This window comes from Musca vetustissima, unplaced genomic scaffold (assembly GCF_032173495.1).
Source record: "Musca vetustissima isolate MV318-11 ecotype Yass unplaced genomic scaffold, APGP_CSIRO_Mvet_v1 utg7560, whole genome shotgun sequence".
Classification (NCBI taxonomy): domain Eukaryota; kingdom Metazoa; phylum Arthropoda; class Insecta; order Diptera; family Muscidae; genus Musca; species Musca vetustissima.
Genome location: NW_026878577.1, coordinates 189363 through 198200, shown reverse-complemented (window position 1 = coordinate 198200; position 8838 = coordinate 189363).

The following is an 8838-nucleotide window of genomic DNA, read 5'->3' as shown; positions in this document are numbered from 1 at the left end:
TGTTCGTGGTTACTAAACATTCGGAATGCGATGCGTAATTGTTAAACGAAGCCATTGAACTAATCGTAAAAGGTAAATCAATTATTTGTTTTGGGGAAGATTTCATCCCATTTGAATATCGAAATGCTGAAGACATTATTGATTAGTTATTAAAAGTGGTTTATTGACCGAAACCAACAAAACAAATCAGCAATCAAAAAAGAATAAAAACTAATACCAAAAGATTTATAATATAGTAATTGCAGGAAAGTTAAGTTTTCATATAGAACTTAACTTTCATTCCAATAATGAAGTGATTTTTCTTTGAAGGTCAACTAAGTTTGTAATTGAGTAAAATCAAGTAAAATTTTGATTAATATTATTTGTGTACCTCGGCCACAACTCCGGAGCGTGAAAATAATAATACTATTTAGAAATATTTATAAAATATTGACTGTATTTATTATAAAGCGTAATTTATTGTTCCATCAAAATTTCGAATTAACGGAACCCCCTCCTTTCTCGATTTCAAATTTCATCGATTTTCACCACACTGTGGTACAGGGTATTATGTCTTTGTGCATATTTTTGTAACAGGCAAAAGGAATCGAGATAGACACATGGTTCGTTTTGAGATTATGCATAGAATCACTTTTTAAGTCGATTTATGCGTGTCCGTCTGTCCATGTTAAATTGTAAACAAAGTACAGGTCGCATTTATGATCCGAATTGGATGAAATTTGGCATAGGTCACTTATTTGGCCCAAGGACGAACCCTATTGAAATTGGGAAAAATCGGTTCAGATTTAGATATAGCTCCAATATATATTTTCGTCCGATTTTATGTAAATGGTGTACCAAAGTCCCCATATATCTTTCGATTTGCGCGAAATTAGGTACAGCGTACTGAATTAGGTCTAGAATGATGTGTGTTAAGTTTCATGAAAATCGGTCCAGATTTAACAATAGCTCCCATATATTTTTTCGTCCGATTTAATGTAAATGGTGTACCAAAGTCCCTATATATCATCCGATTTGCACGAAATTTGGCACAGCGTAATGAATTAGGTCCAGAATGATGTATGTTAAGTTTCCTGAAAATCGTTCCAGATTTAGATATAGCTCCCATATATATTCGGACGATTTAATGTAAATGTTGTACCAAAGTCCCTATTTATCTTTCGATTTCAACGAAATTTTGCACATCGTACTGAATTAGGTCTAGAATGATGTGTGTTAAGTTTCCTGAAAATCGGTCCAGATTTAGATATAGCCCCCATATATATTTTCGTCCGATTTTGTGTAAATAGTGTACCAACGTCACTATATATCTGTCGATTTGCCCGAAATTTGGCATAGCGTAATTAATTAGGTCTAGAATGAAAATCGGTCCAGATTTAGGTATAGCTCCCATATATATTTTCTTCCGATTTTATGTAAATTGTGCACTTGTGTATCCGATTGCCACACAATTTTGTACAATGAACTGTAGTTAATCTCTGGCAAGTCTCATTGAAATCGGTTCAGGTTTTGATATATCTTCTACATATATATTTTCGTCCGATTTTACGCCAAATTGACACAAATTTTGCACAACCTACTGAATTTAGTATAACCTAGAGGTTGGATATAAATGCTTTAACAAGGTGGGTCCAATCGGCACAAAATTTTGCACTACGTTCTGAAGTTACTATAACATAAGAAGCAACCCTATATCTGACCAATGTGAAAAATTTAGTATAGGTGGCAGAAAGTCATGTGTATGGATCCATTTTCATGTTAATGATCCTTCAAAAATTCGACGTCTGTTAGGATTCATCTGTTGAATATGCCAAAGTGGTGAAGGGTATCATATAGTCGGCCCCATCCGACTTTACTACTTTCCTTACTGGTTGTGGTTGAGATTTTCTCTTTAAATTTTAAAGTAAAATTCTTAAATTCGTGTAGGTTCGAATATCGATCCACACTTTAATGTACCTACCCCACAAAATGGTTAACATTTTGTTGAAAATTAATTTTATAATATCATGCGAAGCGTAAAAAAGTTTGAATCAAACATTGCACATCGCCATTTTGAAACTGAGGCGTTTCACTCCACTCCTTTTAGTACCACCCAAGCAAGGGTCAGCATTTTGAAAACGTTTTTTATCAAACATCAAGCGAAAGAAATGTCTGAGTTGATCCAAACAATGCATATCGTAAAATTTATACCAAATCTCTATCAAGTCCGATCCGATAATGGGACCCATCATTATGTTCGTTTTGGCATTTTCCCACATAGGGTCAACATATTAAAAACTTATACATTTCGTATAAAGTAAATGGAATATCCAACTCTTTCCATTGATCGCACATCACATTATTTTTACCAAACCTATGTACATTAAATCCGGAGTTTTGGTCTATAGGGCAACCTCCACAAACCATAAAAGCGTACAGGAGAAGTGCATGTCATAAAATTGTTTAAATAGAACTTTCAATTTTTCTCGCATTGATATTACATTTGGGATGGTTCATATTGGTCCTCGTTTTGGTATCATTTCGAGTTTTTAGAATGGTATTGGAGTTAATAGACTCAGCAATGAGGTTTCAAATCACACAAATACCGATGAAAACATTTTGGTCTATTTAGAATATAAGCTTTGTAAAAACGCCGGTTTTCCATCGGAGATCAATAAATTTGATATATATTTTTTTAATAGCAGAAAATTATTGTTCAACTTTTTAGAATTGTTGATATTGAAAATACATCGGTCCACGTTTTGATATAGCTATAATAAAATACTCGCAGACTGAAATTTTAAATTGTGGGTTCATATATTTGGATCCTTGGATCGATTTACTACGCAGTTAGAATTGAAAATACAAAAAATTCGAAATATTGGATCCAACGAAGTACAATTTCTCATTTTTTTTCTATTTCACCATCGGAGAATACTTACAGGATTTAATTGGTTTGTAATCGACCATGATAGAACACTTATATTTATATCCAAAAACTTTTATCCGATGCATGGCGGAGTCCACTTTGTTGATTAATATCTCAGACGGTTCATGAATAATGATGAAAAGACCCACAAGGACTTGAGATAAAAGGAGGATGTATTTTGAAAAATATTCCTTATTCGATTTTACTGATATCAAAAATAATCTGCAATAGCCACAACCGAAGATATAAAGCTTTTCTTCATGAAAATTAGAGTTACAACAAAAAAACATCAGACCATAATTCAAAAACTTCACCTATAGTGAAGTTTTCCCTCTAGGTATAAAATTATCATAACAGTTAGGTTAGGCTAGGTTAGGGATGTACGCTTGTTAATTACAACCTTTCGCTTGGATACAATTGACCATTGTGATCATCCTTGATACCTGAAGAGAAGAGAGAATGGAAGAGAGGCAGAAATAGTTGGAGTTGGAGAGCCTAGAAGGTGGTTATTTTAGCCATGCCTGTAGTCTATTTTGGAGAAGAAATCTAGATTATTAATTTCATATCTTTCAAACTGTTTGTGTCTTTTGGCACTCAGCGATGGACATCTGCAAAGGTTATGTTCAATTGTTTCTAGCTCCTTTTCGTCCTCACATAGACAACAGTAATCCTCTCCATTGGAATCCCATTTCGAAGTGAGGGATCTAATCTTGCAGTGAACTGTTATGATGCCCACAATGATTTTGATCTCCATATTATTATGTGACAACAGCGAAGAAGTTCTTGGGCGAGAGAATTCAGACCAGAATGCTTTCGAGATTCTGCAACCAGGTTCTCTCGTGACCATCTGTTGCCGACTACCTCGCCGTAGATCAAACGGATTTTGCAAATAAATGGGTGGTTGCACAGATCTCTCAATCGGAATATTGGACGACTGTGAACCGCCTCGAGCAAGCTCGTCGGTTACCGCATTCCCTTCTATGTTGCAATATCCTGGAACCCAACATAAATTAATTATGCGTCGTATATAATGCAGAACAGCCTTGCAAACAAGAACTTTTGAGTTCATATTGCACAACTTTAAAGCCTTGAGGACCGCCTGACTATCGACATATATAGTCACCGGTCCCGTAAGTCACCGGACAGTAAGTGTTTTGACTATCCCGGCCGCTTTCGTAATTGCAAGGATTTCTGCTTCAAAAACGCCACAAAGATTGTTTAGTATATATAAGTTGTAGATTTATAATTCCCTACAGTAAACGCTGTCTGTGAAAAAATTACAGACCTGGCAGAGGTAAGGAGCCACTAGTAAATATTGTATCGACCTACGTTTTATATTATTCTCATATGTTTGGTATTAAAAACCTCTTTTTCGGTATTGTATAAAAATGTTAACCAAATATCTGTAAATTGGCATTCCGGATTTTTCAAGGGTGTTAAATACCTTATCCCAAAATATACCAGAAGAATAAAAAGCTTCCTGTAATTATTTTACCGCGACTTAGCGCCAGTACAAAGAACAGACTGGAAGGTGGAACACAATCTGGTCCGGACGAACTTTATGATAATTGTGTTAACTATTCCAAGGCATTTGATACCAGAATTAGTAAATACAGCTAGAAACAAATTCATTACTCCGATAAAACAGATAATTACCATCGATTGTGAAAATAATTTATCACAGAATATGATTTCGGAGAAATATTCCATGAATAAATCAGTGATTTCTCGAATTATAAGTTGATTTTATACAACTATATCAGTAGTGACAGTTCAGCACGAAGGAAGGCTGCAAAAGCACATCAGTCCTCTTGCAGATCAACAAATTGTCATTGCTGCAAAAAATATCCATTTAAGAGGTTAACGGATTTTGTTATCGTTGGATGTAACCTCAAGAACAGAGCGTGGGCGAGCTATGGTAGCAGGCCTACATGCCCGGAAACTATCAAAAAAGTTGTTTTATTTCTGAAAAGAATCGGAAAGGAAGATTGCCTTTCGCAAAAGCCCATACTTATTGGAATCCGACTCAGGGGATAAATATTATGTTCTCAGATGAATAAAAGTTTAATATTAAAGGGCCAGACACGAAAAAATTACCGCGAGAAAGTTAAAAAAACTAAAGACTCAAGCCTCAGTATTGCCAGGGTACTGCAATCATGAATGAGGGTCTACAATGGTATTGCACATTTTTTTCTTTTTATGAAGTTCGATATATTTACGAGATCTATGAAGTAATGAATCGGATTGTTTATATAAATGTGTTGGAAAACACTATGGTTCCCTTCGCTGAAGAAAAAATACCATTTGAGCTTGACTATTCCCTTAAAAATACACCAAAACATGTCAAGGATTGGTTGCGGTAATAAAAAATCAGGTTTTTACAATGTCCAACATAATCATCAGATTTTCACCCTTACAAAAATCTTAAAAGTCTCATGGGTAGCAAAATCAAAAGAATTTCACAAACAAATGGGCATAACCTCTCTCCAAAGGTTCAGGGTGCGAGGAATGAAATACCCAAAGATCAAATTGAGCATTTTATTGATTCAATGCATCGTAGATGTGCTGCCGTAATCAAAACTAATGATTATGCTGTCGATTATTAACAAAATTTACTAATTTATAAGAAAATATCAAAAAGTTGTTTTAGTTTTGACCATGAACAAATTATGCCAATTTCTTCATAGATTATTTTATATTTCAAAAGGAAATTTTGCATTTGTTTCTTCGGTTTTTTTAAAGTTATTTATTTCTTAAAAAATCTTCACTGGAATTTATTTTAAAAATTAACTTTACTTTATTATTTATTAAACATCGGCAATTTTAGTTCATTTTTATACAACCTACACAATCCACATTTTCGGTATTTATAGGGCTATTGACACTTCTTCCAAAAGATTTGGAACCCTATAAAAAATGCTAAGTTTCGGTTCAGATTTGGATATAGCTCACATATATATTTTTCTTTCAATTTATGTAAATTGTGGACCAAGGACCCAAAGTTTGCCCGATTGCCACACAATTTTGTAATATAAATTACAGGCCATAGTTATGGACCAATCTTCACGAAATGCATGTAGGATGGGTTCAGATTTACATGAAGACCCCTATATATATTTTGGTAAAGATCTTTATAGGGGATGAAATTGACACAAATTTTACATTTTTGTCGGTTTTTCTGGTCGCTATAACCTAGCAATTATAAATGCTCAAACTTCGCGAATTTTTACATAGAGAAGTGGATCGGGCCAAAGAATTAGCATGCCTGTTTTGATAAAGATCGGTCAGTTAATAGTATATCCAAGAGGAGTGGTTGACCTTTAAATTGATACCAATTACATTGTCGTATGTACTCGGATGTGGGAGTTACACTTCAATATTAACAGGTGCTTACGTATTCATATATGATTTAGTAAACCATTGCCACATTAGAGAGCGAAAATAAAGCGCGGATCGCTTTGACAATTTCTATGAGGATCCAGGTATGGTCAAGGGCAACGCTTATAATTTTCGGTGATGATCAAATAATAGTACTGGGATGAAGTGGACCGAAAACTTATTTTGTTGTGTTTTTTTTTTTTTTTTTTGTGTCGATAGGCCACAATTAACAGCCGAACATGACAACACAACCCACGGTGAAGGAAATCTGGACAATTAATTAGAAGGGCTGTACTGAATATTAGTATATATTTTATAATATATTTTCCTCATAATTTCAAGTAAATGGGTGCAAATATCGCGAAGTTTATAAGTAGTTATCCACAGAAAGTTACATTTTCGAGGAAGTCGTGTAGGGTATCATATGGTCGGCCCCGTCCGACTATACTGCTCCGCTCACTTGTTTTTTATATTACCGTTTTTATAAAATTTTCAAACTAATACCACATTTCATTTATAAATTGTCTAAAACTATTCAATAAATTTTAAACAATAGTACGAATCCCATTCGAATTTCAAAACAAAACTAGAACACTCTCCAATGCAATTCCGTGTGTTTGTGTGCATCATGTACATACATACGTATACATGTACGTGCAAATAATATTCATGCAAAACAAATAATAATTCTCGTAAAGCCTTTTAAATTGATTCGTGTCATTGGGCAATTATTCCCCGAATGCGGTCAAACGTTCAAATAGACACCCGTTAAAAAGTCACACAGTCAGTATCCTTTGTGACATTATTTAAATGCTACAAATGGAGTGGAGAGAGGAAAAAATACAGGGAAAGATTAAAACAATGACAACAGAAACAAATCAATCGCTTTGAATGAGTAATGAAAATTGTATGTCGTTCTAAATTGTCAACTAAATCGATTTAAGTTGTACGATTGTACAATTGTGCGGGAAAGTAAGATACGGTTATGCATTGGAGGGGCCTCAATACAAATTTGGCGATTTTTGTAGCTCTTCACAGATTTTGAGTCTTTAATGGGTCATATAGAGGGTCATTATCAAAAACCAAAATCACTTGAGATAAATTTGTTGTAGAGAAAAGATTTCAATTATTTGTTCTATTTGAATTACGGTTTCTCCGCCTTTATATATGAAAATATCCTGCCATAAACATTTATGAAAACCAGTGAGCGGAGCAGTATAGTCGGACGGGACCGACCATATGATACCCAACACAACTTCCACGAAAATCTAACATAGATTCCCTTCACGGTGGGTTGGGTTGTGATGTTCGGCTTTCAATTGTGGCCTATATATCGACTCAAAAAAATACCAAAATTTTAACTTTTCAGTCCAATTCATCCCAAAATTAGTATCTGATCATTCCCGAAAATTATAGCCGTAGTAGTTGACCATACCTGGATCCTCATGGAAAATTTGAAAGCGATCAGCGCTATATTTCGGCCCTCTAGTGTGGTAATGGGTTTCTGAATACTATATAAATACGTAAGCACCTGTAACTAGTTAAGTGTATCTCCCACATCCGAGTACATGCGACAATATAATTGGTATCAATTTAAAGGTCAACCACTCCTCTTGGATATAATATCAACATCTCGGGTCGATGTCCTTCGGGAGTAAACATATACGCCATAGAATACAAATTTTGTCATTTTTCACACAAAAGTCGGGGTCCATTTGACCCGCTAAATAATAACAGATCTTTATCAAAACATGCATGCTTACTCTCTGCCCAAATCCGTTTCTCCATGCAAAAATTCGCGGTGTTTGGGCCATAATTGCGGCCTCTGGAGCGACCAGAAAAACCGACAAAAATAATGTTTTTGGTCCATTTCATCCCCTAAATATTAACCGATCTTTTCCAAATAGGGGTCTTCATTGGCCAGAACCCATCCTACATGCAAAATTTCGTGAAGATTGGTCCATAACTGTGGCCTGTATCGTGTTTACAAATTATAATGGACAAACGGACGGACACACATGTCTAGATCGACTCAGCTAGTCGAGATATGACTGTCGGTATACTTAAAGGTGGGTCTATGACCAATATTTCGCGGCGTTACAAACTTTTGGGGCTCCACAAAGCTATAATACCCTGACGACATAGTTGTGTAGGGTATAACAATAGATGATATTTATTGCTCAAGAAAATATAAAAATACAAATTATTCAATTTCTTCCCATTGGTTTTATTAAATGTTCTACTTCCAAAGGCCCCCGATTTCACCCTTAATCTCTATCCTCTGATCCCCATTTTCAATAAAACAATTATTGAACCACATTATTCCCCCCTACATACAAAGTATTGACAAAAATAATGATTATTGGCGAGGCAACGGTGTCATCGTTAACATCATCAAACCCGACCGCAACAGCCAAAGTGTAAATATTGACAGTGGCGACATATAATTTAAATAATAAACGAAGATATCGAAGTGGATAAAATGAACTTTTTAATTGAAGTATGTCCTACAATTTGTGTTTGAGGAGCCTCCTACACGTAGGCACTCAAGC